Raw genomic sequence first — 13,998 nt, forward strand, 5'->3', positions numbered from 1 at the left:
CCAATCCCCACTGTTAGATACTATTTGTGTACTGAAATTTGCTAATATGTACATTTTTCCTCTTTTTAAAATCAAGAATTCACTGCAAAAATTATCACACATAAAGCAAGTAAACAAGAAACTCAGAACCAAATGCCTCAATATAAATTGGTTAGAAATGTGCCATTTCCATCTTTTTCTAAACTTGTGCAACTCTCAAGGCTGGTCCGCAACAATAACCTCTACCGTAACATGTGGTATATATTTGTCTTGGGTGGAAGGTGAAAATGGTCTAACACAAATTATCAGCCTATTTTAAACGCTGCCAAATTTTCTCTTCAAAAATGATTAAAACAGTTTGTCAGCATACCTGAAATTGCTAATAGGTACATTCAGCTGCAGGGGTCGCTGAAGAATCTTGAGTAAATTATTTTTTTAATGGAATCATTCAAACAGTAAGCTTCTAATTTAAGTACAGAAGGGAGCTGTTTTTGACATCCCAGAAAGGGACCCTGAATTTGGCAGTGGGACCAACAAATGCTCAGATTAAACACCTGCTGTCCCACTGATGAATTGCTGTGCTTTGCACCTCTGTGACACCTGAGCCTTTGTCTGTTCTTCTAGCACAGCACAGCCTAGCTCAGGAATTAGAGCTACCCGAGTCCCTTATTTTACTCTCTATGGGTGGGCAGGCTTTTAGCAATCATATTGCTTCTTCCAATCTTCCTGGCTGCCAGTTTACTTCTGCTATTTTTCATCAATTTGTAAACATTCAGAGCAATTGAGCCAAAATTATGAACAATTTAAGAATGAGGCACCAACACTGCATACAACTTACTTGGTAGAGAAGATTGTAAAATTGGTGAGTCCAAGCATCAGATATAAATCAAGTGTTCTGTTGTTTTTTTTGTCTCCTTAGAGATCAGATACTTAACTTTCAACATTGCTCAACTATTGATCTTGCGCAAATATTTGCAATAGCTTTCCTCACAAGGTAGGTGTGAACTCTTTTTTTCTATATATACTTTGGTTGGATTTATAAAGCAGTTTTGTACTTAGTTATTTAAAACTTTGTAATAAATAACCAGTTGTTTTCTATGCTCGGGCTTCCCACCGCACAAAATAAAACCCAAAGGTAGCAAAATTCGACAATGTGAGGGAATTGAAGTTTTCTTTTAGGAATTTTGATGAACACAAAGATAACCTGGAACATTATTATTCACACATTATTCCTCCTTGCCAAAGGAGAAGTATCAAGTTTCTGGGTCCTAACCATACTTTGACATATAGAAAGGGAGTTGAATTTATCATCAAGATTTAGTTGTAGAAATTAAATTGTAACAAAAGTTTTTGGTGGGAAAAAACATAAGCCTTCAAGTTGTGCCATAAACGCAATAACCATTGATGAAAATTGAAAGATGACACTCAAATGCTTGATTCTTAGGGCTGAATTTTAAGCCAGTGGGATTTTATGTTTCCACCGAAGCCAATGGAGTTTAGAATGGCTCGCTGCATTTTTCGGCCCTGTCCCCATTGCCATGGGGCCATAAAATTCCAGATTTGAGATTCAAAAGGCAAATATGAAAAAATGGAGAACAACTCAGAGGTATTGCACTAGATTTCCCAATTTTTCCTCACCTAGTTTTTGCTTGGGTGCTATCACAAGTCGATCTGAAGCACATTACACTGCATGCCTTCCCACAAATGTATTATTAATTTTCCCCCAGGTAAAGGCTGTCACATGGAAGTGACAAGCAAATTAAAATTACATGCAAATGACATTCCTGAGTTCTGTGCCTCATTTTCACATGATATTGAGTATAAGACAGGCATCCAGCATTGCTAGACAGTGTGTCAGGAAGATATCATAATTTTCATAATGTTATTGGAATTTATTATAGAGTAATAGTGTGGTCTGTGTCTATGGGTCTATGCCTGTGTGCATATGACTTAATTGAATTAAAGACAGTGGGTCTGAAGGCTTTGATGTAATAGAAGATAAGCTAGGTTTGAAATGTTAAGTAGGTAAACATAGGCCAGAATTTTCCCATCAGTGATTTGGGGGCGGGGCCCTCTCGCTGACGGAAACTGATGCGAGAGGACGTCGGGAGGAACCCCTGATGTCATCCCAGTCCCTTTAAATTTTCAGGAAGGCGGGTGGACAGCGAAATCAGCTGTCCGCCCGCCGACCTGTCAATGGCCAATCTCGTGTGACATTGTCACATGAGGGGGTCAAGTTAATAATATTTTTATTTTTCTATTGTTTAAGTTTTTTAGACTGTTACTAATCTCCCTGAGACGGCACTTAGTCTCAGGGAGCAGTGCGCTCTTTCGCACGCATGCGCGAAAGAGTGCACTTTGACAGATGGGTATTCCCTCCCCCCCCTGCACAGGAAGCGCATACCTGTCGGGCAGACCGCTGGGCGGGCCTTAATTGGCCCGCTCATTCAAAATGGCGGCGGGCCCTGTTTTGGTGGCGGAGGTCAGCTGTCCGCCCGCTGCCGAGCTGGTAGGGCCCGCAAGCCCACCAAGGGCAAAATTCTGCCCAGTGTGTTTATTTTTCCCAAAGGTTACTGGTAAAGTTGGTACTATGATTGGTTTTATTATCAGAAAGGTAGAGTCCAAAGACATAGTGAAACAATGGGAATTTGCATTCAAAGGGGAAAATATGTATATGGGAGCAAAGGCTGGGTGTAAGGGCAGGAATTCTAAGATCTAACAAGTGTGAAAAGCCTTCAGCATCTATACCTCAAGCTGCTGTCTACAAAGATCTGAAGTAAAGAAAACTCACTTTGAATTGGATTGTTCAGGGTATTGTGTTTCTTTGCCTGAGCCTTTTAAAATCTATGTGCCTTACTGTTGCCTTTACAAAACTGTAACTGGGAGTTAGATTAACTAGGAGATTTAGAAGTTATCCTAGTAGTAATTTGTAAATCTATGTGTGTGTTTAAAATTGTTTCTTCTATTAATAATGGTTTAATTTAGTTATGTAGGAAATCTATAAGACTCGGTGGTCTTATTACTACTGAATTCAAGGTACGCGTCTCAAAATTTATACAAATTGCAAAATAGTTGTGTCAGTTGTTTCAAGTTTCCCTTTGGGATTTGAGCAGCTCAGCATTTACCGTCTGCTGTGCCATAAAGGCAAGAATATTCCTTCTACTTTCCACCCTTCTCTCACTTTCACATGGTTCACCTCTGACTCTCCATTCCTTTCCTTGATGTCTTTATCTCCATTTCTGGCAATGGCCTTTCAACAAACATTCATTATATGCCCACTGACTTCCAAAGCTACTGCAACTACACTTCCACACAGCCTACACCCTGTCCATTCAATTTTTCCAGTTTTTCTGCCTCCGTCGTATCTGTTCTGATGATGCAACTTCCATGCCAGCGTCTATGATACATCCTGCTTTATCCTCAACCACTGTGAGGCCCTCAACCATGTTGGACTCATTTCTTGCACTCCTGCTTTCACCCCTTCCCCTCCCTCCCAGAACCATGTTAGGGTTTCCCTTGTCCTGACCATCCACCCACCAGTCTCCGTGTCCTATGGTTCATTTTCTGCCATTTCTACCACCTCCAACGTGATGCCACCACTGAACATATCTCGTCCCCTCCACTTTCAGCATTCCAAAAGGACCATTCCTAATGTGACACCCTAGCCCAGTCCTCAATCATTGCCAACACCCCATCCCTTTCACACAGCACCTTCCCATTCAAATGCAGGCAATGTATTACCAATATTTCCTATTTTTATTAACCAGTTATGAACTGATTGGACAAAAAGGCCTGTTTCTCTACTGTACATTCAGTGTAAACTGTGTTTTGTAAACATTTTTTCTGCTTTTTGGTGGAGAGGCAGTATTTCCTGACTCAAGGCCTCATTGGGAATAGTTCATCATTGAGGGGAAAGGGGAAGACTATCCTGTAAAGTCTCTGTCACAGATTCTGGTGGAATGGACTGTTCTGTTGCACATGCATGATGCAAATATGGTTAGGAGATCACCTTCAATTCACTCATTGAGATAAGACCTAGGCCATATTTATTGTATCTTTAAGGTAGCCTTATAACATTTATCACTATTCCGTCATTGAAACAACAGCCGGAAGCACAGCCAATAAGTAGGCCAACACAATACCTCATATCACCCTGTATCAACTTCGCAAACCCTTGCAAGCATCAGCACAGGATACAGTTAGTGATCTTGGAGAACTATCATGAAGTAAGTCATGGCGCATAGGTAAGTAGAAGCAAATTGTGGTGGCAGAGAGGGAATGGTCATCATCAAGTGTATCCCCTAGTTTGGGAAATGCATTAATGAAATGACAATAGGCATCATTACCACCCTCCAGTTGCACACCAGTTGAAAAGATGAAGTTGCTGACTAAGTCGAACATGGCATTAAGAATTTTAGCACTGTGTGGTTGTATCTTGGCATCCTGGCCTGCCATAAACAGTACTAAACCAATAAGGTTGACCGCAGGGTACCTTGTTTCAGGTTTTCACATTTCTGCACTGGTTTCTGGAGTTCTAAAGCCTATGGAATCCATTTCCCTGGAGATTTGGTTGGTGACATAGTAGCAGGTGTGTCTAATATGGCTGTAATGTCTTCGTCTTGTTCAAATTATACCACTTAAAGATAAATGCTGTGTTGAGTTGCTTTCAAAGTACATTCCCAGCAATAAAGAAACAGTCACTTGTGTAAAGGCACTTGGTGTAATTTCCAGTTAGATGTAATAGAGCATTCTAGGTTGGAATGAACATTTGTAATTTGGGAAACACTTTACAGATCTATTATTTGTAAAGGTTCATTCTCTTTTACAAAACTCTTGGAAGTAGTTTATGGTCAGTTTCTCTGTTATATTAGCAACAATGGTTCTGTTGCTATTCTCATGAAAGTATTTTCATCTTGTTCTGATTCAGAAAATGCAGGGAAAGTGTATGAAACACAAGTGGGAAATGATGGGGGTAATTTTGATCTCCAGAAATGGTTTTGGTTTGGGTCAGGTGGGAAGAAAAAAGATTAAGACTTTTAAATCAGACCCAAACCTCCTCCAATACATACATTTGTAGTTTTAATAGAGGTGGGTCAAGGTGCTGGCAACCAATTCATTGTCAGGAGGCAACTTTTAAGGAGATTGTGTATCTCTAATTTTATAGGTCTTTTATGTTTAATTAAAGTTGACTGAGTCTTCCCAGGACTCGGAAATCTTGTCAGGTAAAAAAAGGTGAGAAGGGCTGGATCCATAAGATAAATGCATTCAAAGCACTTTTTATGGTTTAGGAGGAACAGGAGTGTTCCCTCAAGATCCTACAAGCTTATCCCTGTACCACCCTCATGCTCTGACTCTCCCATAATCTCCAACACCCCACTCACTCTGATCTTTGAAGCCCTGCCCCAGTGATCTCCCACCCCCCAATCAATATTCGACTTTCTTGCCACCCCTACCAATCTCCAAGCTCTAAACCCCAAACTTCCACCGTGATCTCCGGCTCCCAATCCCAATATCAGACCCACCTATCCCACCCCCAACAGCAATCTCAGTCTTGACTAACAACTGTTACTCAACTGCTTTCTACCAGTTAGATAGCCAGCCTGTCAATCAGCCTGACTGGGAGTTGGGAAATCTATTGCAAAAATCCAAAAGACTTCCTGCAGTTAAATCCTGCTGGAGATCAGGAAAACCCCCATGGAAACTCTCCCCCTGGCTCTTTTCACAACTTTGAATAAATATCGAGGCCAATGTACAAAACAGTCATTTCCAAATCTGCAATAAACATACTTTCTGTGCCTGTAAATTGAGAGTTCAATGAGCTTCCATTTACACCTGGTTATAATGGATGGAAATTCCACGGTCTGGGAAAATTCCACATTTTTGCCAGGGACCAGGCAGAAATCATAGCCATGCTGTTTTTCAGACCCCGCTGTCACACATTTTGCTAATAGTAACCATGTGGCTGTTAGCTCTTTCTGCTGTTTGATATCTTTATTTAATTCATCAAGCAACAACTTTTATATTGCTGAATGTAAATTTATTTATCGAGCATTATTTGCTTCTGAAGGTCTTGTGGCTCACCAGTTACATCTCTGTCTCTGAACCAGAAACTCCAGGTTCAAGTTCCACTCCAAGACTTATTGGCCACAGAAGGAGCATTCATGACGTAGTTCAACAGGTTGATATTCAGCCTACCAATCCTTCCAACATCTCCCCACTATTCCCCAAAGCAAAAAAGTGTGTGAAGGTATGAAGCGAATATTCATTTCTGAAATTGAAATTGATAAGATAAATTGATATGAGCTGCTTTTTCAAGCATACAAGAATAGAAAAATTTACCTGACTTTTAAGTTCAATACTGTTTTGGAATTCATAGGCATTGATACAGGGTTACTAAACATAATGGGCGTAGAGGTTTTTAGCAATAAATTACTAGAATTACCCGGCTGAAAGGAAGGGATGGATACAGGGGTTATGATAACTGAGGACTGGAAGATAGTAATCAATGCTTCAATTAATTCCAGCCAGAATGTAAACTTATTCTTGATGGCATTAGGGCACTTAGGAGTTAAATGAGGCAGCATAGGCCAACCTTTGTCCAAATGTACAATTGAATATGAAAGAATTAGCTAAGATCAATCATTTGATTTTTATTCAATCAGAATTGGCCGCTCTACTTGGTCTGCACGACCCTGGGATCATTTGGGCCTGAATGGGTTCAGGCTGATTTGGAATATTGTCAGTTTTATGGTTGTTTTGTTTGTGGTCCTGTAACCATGAAACGGCACCCAACAGGTTGTGCTTCCAGTTGTAAACTTTGGTTACCTGAGTGACAATGTCATAAGAGCCATCAAGAGACCAATATATACTCAAGCTACTTGGTCCTACTTGGAAATGGATCTAAGATTTTGTCAGACATTTGACAACAAAATGATAATTTCCATCAAGGCAATGTTAATTTAACATCCAATGTGGAATGACTCATTCTTGCACTGTTCAGGTTTGGTTAATGAATCTACGGTTGTGAATATGGGATTAAGTGAATGCATATGCATGTTTCAGCGTTTGAATCAAGCAATTATTGTGGAAGTTAACCATCACACTGCTGCAATTGAGAACATTTGTATAAATCTGGATAAGATTGAACATGTAAGCCAGAAGGCGTTGTTATTTGAATAGATCCTGACAGCTACTGCTGCAATGAATGCAATTAAAGCCAGAGTTCTTATTCAGTTCATGATGCAAGTAACTGATTCACTACAGAAGATGTTTTTGAAAACAAGGATTACAACTGGACAAATTTGTGACCAGTCTGGAATGACTGTACAAATTTTACTCAGATAACTCCTGGCACAAAGGACAGAATGGAATCAGAGGAGTGTGAGGGCGAGTGTCCTGGATTTTTTGAGTTGATTTTGATATCTCTTCAAAATTTATTCTCATACCCTCTTTTTGTAGCTCTTGCTACATCTTATTTTTAACTTTCATCCCTTTATTTCTCAAACGCAAGACAGGTAGCCTACTTGTGTATCATAAATGCAAGATCAATAAATTAACCTGATGAAGGCCAAAATGCAGCACACAAAAAAAGTATTTCTCTTTCATTGCTTTACCATAATCCAGTTAGTGGGAGAATAAAGCATTAAAAAAGAAACAGCAAAATTAAGAGCTCTAAAAGGATTGTACCAAATAAATTAGAAAGGACAATTAAGGAAAGAATAAACAAAGGATTTCGAAGCAAAACCAAGGCAATATAGATATGAGAAAAATAAAAATTAGTAGTCAGCATGAATTTCAAAGGGAAAATCTTGTTTCACCAACCTTATTGAATTTTTGAGTAAGTAACAAAAAGAGTAGACGTTCGTAATGCAGTCTTTGTAATTTATCTGTAGTCTCAAAAGGCCTTTGATAAGATGCCCCATAAAAGACTAATGAATAAGGTCAGAGAATGTGGAGCCAGGAGACAAGTGTTAGAATGAATTGCTAGCAGGCTTCAAGACAGAAAACAGAGTGGGAGTAAAGGGTAATTATTCAGAATGGCAGAAGGTGGCAAGTGGCCTTCCACAAGGACCCACATTGGGGCCGCTGCTGTTCACAATTTACATTAATGATTTGGACTTTAGAATCAAAAACACAATTTCTAAATTTGCGAATGACAACAAATTGGGTGGGGGAGGGGGCAAATATTCAATATTGAGCACAGCAACAAATTAGAGGAGGACATTAATCACCCTGTAGAATGGGCAAAAAATTGGCAAATGAAGTTCAACTCAGATAAATGTGAGCCAGTATGTTTTGGTGAGAAGAATAGGGAAGTCACTTATTACTGGAAGGTCCAAGTCCATATGGAGTAGAGGAACAAAGGGATCTCAGAGTACAAGTACACCAATCACCAAAAGTCATTGCACCACAGGTTAGCATGGTCATTAAAAATGCAAAACAAGCACTAGGTTTTATTTTTAGAGAAATAGAATTGGAAAGTAGGGAAAGTTTGTTAAACCTGTATTGAACCTTAGTGAAACCACACTTAAGAGTACTGTGTGTAATGCTGGTCACCATAATGTAAAAGGATACATAGGGGCAGAAATTCATGTATATCTATATCACAAATACAAATTATCTGGTCATTATCATATTGCTGTGTGTAAACTGGCTATCACATTTCCTACAGTACAACAGCGACTATGCTTCTGAATTAATTCATCTGGTGTAAAGCATGTTGAGATGTCTGGAGGTTGTGAAAATGCTATATAAATGAGAGTCTTTTTTTCTTTCAAAATAAGAACTTTACTAGACAGAGATTCAATTTGGCCGGCAAGACACACATTTGGCTGTGGAAATCTCAAGGGTACCTTAAACTACAGCAGAATTAATAGAACATGCCAAGAAATGGAACAGGAAAGGAAAGATGATCTCAGTGGGGTTCTTCCTTTGAGTTTGCATACAATCCATGCATTTTGTCTATATGTTAAATCTGTTATATAGCAAATTGTACCTTTGCAATGCTTTATTTGACTTAAATGTTAACCTTAACTAATTGGTTTAATGCTGGCACTTTACTCAAATCTTGGGGTGGAACTTGAACCCATAATAGTGTGCTTTAGAGGCAAGAGTGCTACCCACTGTGCCACAGCTGACACTTATAAGCATCATCAGAAAATTTCTACAACAAGTTGCATAATGCACCTTTAATATAGTAAAATGACTCAAGCTACCTCACGGGCACGTTAGCAAACCAAATTTGGAGAATTTGGACAGAATTTTCAAAGAAGGCCAGGGTCAGGAACGAGGTGGAAGGGCCCACAGCCCTTCTGTCGGTACTGTCGGCTGTAGTTTCGGTGTGACGCCACAGTCACAACCCTGAGCCATTTTCAGAGAAAACAGGTGAGGTAGAAAACAGTAGCCAATTTAGATCAAATTAATGTAATTAAGGTGCCTGTTAAAGCTTTGTTCCCATGCTCACTGGGTTTCCAGTTGCCATGCAGGAAGCCCATTTCCAGGCCAACGTGGTGGGCTCAGGTCGAGAAATGGGAGGGGGCTAACCTGAACTCACAAAGGATATCCCAACCACCTCACCACCCCCCACCCATAACTGTGGCTGCTGCCAGTCCCATAGATGGATGCCCCTCCAACAGAGTCTTGCAGCTCTGTCCACATTCACCCTCTCTCTCTCCATCTTCAGATCGACAGCTTGGCCATTGGAGCTGCTGACCTGTGATTTTTTAAAATTCATTCATGGGATGCTAGCTAAGCCAGCAATTATTGCCCATCCCTAATTGCACTTGAGAAGGCAGTGATCAGCTGTCTTCTTGAACCGCTGTAGTCCATGTGGTATAGGAACACCCACAGTGCTGTCAGGAAGGGAGTTCCAGGAATTTGACCCAGCGACAGTGACAGATGATGATATAGTTCCAAGTCAGGATGGTGAGTCGCTTGGAGGGGAACTTCCAGGTGGTGGTGTCCCCATGTGTCTGCTGCCCTTGTCCTTCCAGATGATGGAGGTCGTGTGTTTGGAAGGTGCTGTCTAAGGAGCCTTGCTGAATTCTTACAGTGCGTCTTGTAGATGGCACACACTACTGCCATTGTGTGTCCGTGGTTGAGGGAGTGTGTGTTTGTAGATGGGGGCTGCCAATCAAGTGTGCTGCTTTGTCTTGGATGGTGTCGAGCTGCTTGAGTGTTGTCGGAGCTGCACTCATCCAGACAAGTGGAGAGTATTCCATCACACGCCTGACTTCTGCTTTGTAGGTGATTGACAGGCTTTGCAGAGTCAGGAGGTGGGTTACTTACCGCAGGATTCCTAGCCTTTGATCTGCTCTTGTAGCCACAGTATTTATATGGCTAGTCCAGTTCAGTTTCTGATCAATCGTAACCCCCAGGATATTGAGAGTGGGGGATTCAATGATGGTAATGCCATTGAATGTCAAGGGTGGGGTTGGTTAGATTCTCTTTTACTGGAGATGGTCATTGCCTGGCACTTGTGTGGCACATATATTACTTGCCGCTTGTCAGGCCAAATATTGTCCAGGTCTTGCTGTATTTCGACATGGACAGCATTAGGACATGGAATGCTAGAGGGTTTTCCTTTGTCCTTCCAGCTTTGGGAGCCTGCCCACCATCCTCAATTGGAGAGTCAGTCCACTCCTTGGCCTTTAACTGGCCATTTCTTTAAAAATAGCAGTGGGCATATTTGGAACATGCTATGGAGGTTCGGGACCCAGAACAGGTCCCACAGAATGAAAATTCAACCCATTAGGGCAGCTTAGTCAAAGTAGTTTTTAAGGCGCAGCTTAAAGGAAGAGAGATTTAGGGAAGGAGTTTCAAAGTTTAAGGCAGCTGAAGACACAATTGTCAATGGTGGAGTGAAATCAGGACCAGAATTTTCCCATTGGCGTGCGGGGCCGGGACCTGCATGCCGAAGCATAAAATGACGCACAGTAATATTGGGCGAGCATCCCGACGTCACTGCACGCCATCTCAATATTTCGCTGGGCGGGCACACGTTGATATCTGTTGCGTGCCCGCCATTAATTAACATGTCACTTAAGGCGCTAATCGATGGCGATTTTTCGGCGCACATGCGATCTTTGGGTCAGTGCAGGGGTGCAATGGGCAGGCAGGTAGGACACGTTTGTATAAGCCTCATCCACAGGCGGTATAAGAGGGTTCAGTAGGGTTGCAAGTGTGCTCTGTCAAATATTGATTTTTCAAAATTACTGATACTTGCTTGTGTGATCTGCAATACTTCAAAACGCATACCAGCTGCTTGCACTGGACTCACAACTTTCAAGCCAGCAATCTTCAGTGAGGAATCTATTTTGGGCCTGCAGGTTTCAGGAAGCCTTCCCTTAGCCTGGGAATGGGAGCTGAACTCTCCACAGGAGGCACCTCCTCTGAGGAGGAAAGGAGGGCTAGAAGGGGGAGGAGGCCAGGAGTGCACATTCAGTCTCTAGGGGAGCCATCTTTGGGAGGACTGGCACAGGTACAGGGGTTCAGGGCGAAGAGGTAGTCGAAGGCAGAAAGGACAGCAGAAGACGTCACTACCCTGCTGCCAGGCTATACAGGCAGACACCTCAATATGTCTGAGGTGCAGTGCTGAAGGAGGCTCCATCTCTCAAGGGAGACAGTCAACTATATCTGTCAGATGATTGTTCCTGAGATCTCTGCAAACTGTGTGGAACATGGTTTCATCAAGGGGAGGCCATGCCTGACAAATCTGTTAGAATTCTTTAAGGAGGTAACGAGTAGGTTAGACAAAGGAGAGCCAATGGATGTTATCTACTTGGACTTCCAGAAGGCCTTTGACAAGTGCCAAACAGGAGGCTGCTCAGTAAGATAAGAGCCCATGGTGTTAGAGGCAAGGCATTAGCATGGATAGAAGATTGGCTATCTGGCAGGAGGCAGAGAGTGGGGATAAGGGGGTCCTTCTCAGGATGGCGGTCGGTGATTAGTGGAGTTCTGCAGGGGTCAGTGTTGGGACCACAACTTTTCACTTTATACATTAATGATCTAGATGAAGGAACTGAGGGCATCCTGGCTAAGTTTGCAGATAATACAAAGATAGCTGGAGGGACAGGTAGTATTGAGGAGGCGGGAAGGCTGCAGAAGGATTTGGACAGGTTAGGAGAATGGACAAAGAAGTGGCAGATGGAATACAACATGGGTAAGTATGAGGTCATGCACTTTGGTAGGAAGAATGGAGTCATAGACTGTTTTCTAAATGGGGAGAGAATTCAGAAATCTGGAGTGCAAACGGACTTGGGAGTTCTAGTCCAGGATTCTCTTAAGGTTAACTTACAGGTTGAGTCGGTAGTTAGGAAGGCAAATACAATATTGGCATTTATTTCGAGAGGACTAGAATGTGCTGCTGAGGCTTTATGAGGCTCTGGTCAGACCACATTTAGAATATTGTGAGCAATTGTGGGCCCCGTATCTCAGGAAGGATGTTCTGGCCCTGGAGAGGGTCCAGAGGAGGTTCACAAGAACGATCCCAGGAATGAAAGGCTTAACATATGAGGAACGTTTGAGGACTCTGGGTCTATACTCGATGGAGTTTAGAAGGATGAGAGGGGATCTGATTGTAACTTACAGAATACTGAAAGGCCTGGATAGAGTGGACTTGGGGAAGATGTTTCCATTAGTAGGAGAGACTAGGACCCGAGGGCACAGCCTCAGAGTAAAGGGAAGACCTTTTAGAACAGAGATGAGGAGAAACTTCTTTAGCCAGAGAGTGGTGAATCTATGGAATTGCCACAGAATGTTATGGAGGCCAGATCATTGAGTATATTTAAGACCGAGATAGATAGGTTCTTGATTGGTAACGGGATCAAAGGTTACGAGGAGAAGGCGGGAGAATGGGGTTGAGAAACTTATCAGCCATGATTGAATGGTGGAGCAGACTCGATGGGCCGAATGGCCTAATTTCTGCTCCTATGTTTTATGGCCTTCTCAAGGGCAATTAGGGATGGGCAATAAATGCTGGCCTAGCCAGCGAAGCCCACATCCCTTGAATGAATAAAAAAATGTCTGCTCACAATTGGCATTAGATTAATTGGTCTATGGCTATCTAGTTGCCAGACCTGGTGAGTTTTCCCTGGTATTTTCATTTTTGTTTTGGATTTACAGCATCTGCAGTGTTTTGCTTTTATCTTAGTTTATAATTGTCTTCCTTCTTGAACAAATGTGTTACATTGCCAAATGCAGGGGCAGAATCTTCTGTTTGGCGTGCAAGGCCACGGGCAGCGTAAAATGACGCGCAGTGACGGCAGGACGCATGCCCATCATTCCAATCTATCATTCGACAGGTGTGCACCAGAGTCGGCCGCGCGCCTGCCGAACTGTCAAAGGCCTGTTAAGGCCATTAATAAAACAATTAAATAACTTGACGGGGTTGCCCGTCCAATCTTAAGGTTGGTGGGCAGGCGAAGAGCCCAGGCAACCTTCGCATTTTTCATGAAACCTCATCCATGGGCAGGATGAGGTTTCATGAAGGGTTTAGTAGATTAATAAATATTTTTCATACATTTCATAAACATGTCCCAACTTATGTGACACTATCACATGAGGGGACATGTGTAAATGATTTTTAACTTTGTTTATTTTAAACTTTAATACTGAACTTATTCTCCTTTAGGCACAGAGCTGCCTCAGGGACATTTCTGCACTCTCATACGCGAAAGGGCGCAGGCCCTGACTCTCCCTCATCCCCCTGCCTGCACAGGTAGCGCCAAGCTCTACCAGGCGCACATCATGCTGGGAGGGCCTTAATTGGCCAGCCCACGTAAAATGGCGGCGCGCAGCCTATCCCGGGCGGTGATTGGCTCCGTGCCTGCTCCCAACCGGCCCACCTGACTGGGAGAAAATTCTCCCCCAGCTTTCAGTTGGTCACAATCCCATTAATTGGCTGCAGATGGAACAGCATAAAATTGTAATCTGCACCTCCTTTATATTCTTAAAGTGCCATTCTTGTTTAAAAACTCAACCCACTATTTATGGAAGATCAATAAATTGGAAAGGTAACTG

General features: G+C 42.2%; 1 long non-coding RNA gene across 1 annotated transcript in view; it reads left to right on the forward strand.

Moving 5' to 3' along the window:
• The window catches only part of LOC121284193, a 50,999-nt gene that overhangs the window by 30,158 nt on the left and 6,843 nt on the right, over positions 1-13,998 (forward strand). Inside the window, exon 2 of the long non-coding RNA XR_005944451.1 lies at positions 899-973. This is a non-coding gene — a long non-coding RNA (uncharacterized LOC121284193). The remainder of the gene's footprint in view (positions 1-898; positions 974-13,998) is intronic.

This window comes from Carcharodon carcharias, chromosome 11 (genome assembly GCF_017639515.1).
Source record: "Carcharodon carcharias isolate sCarCar2 chromosome 11, sCarCar2.pri, whole genome shotgun sequence".
Classification (NCBI taxonomy): Eukaryota; Metazoa; Chordata; class Chondrichthyes; order Lamniformes; family Lamnidae; genus Carcharodon; species Carcharodon carcharias.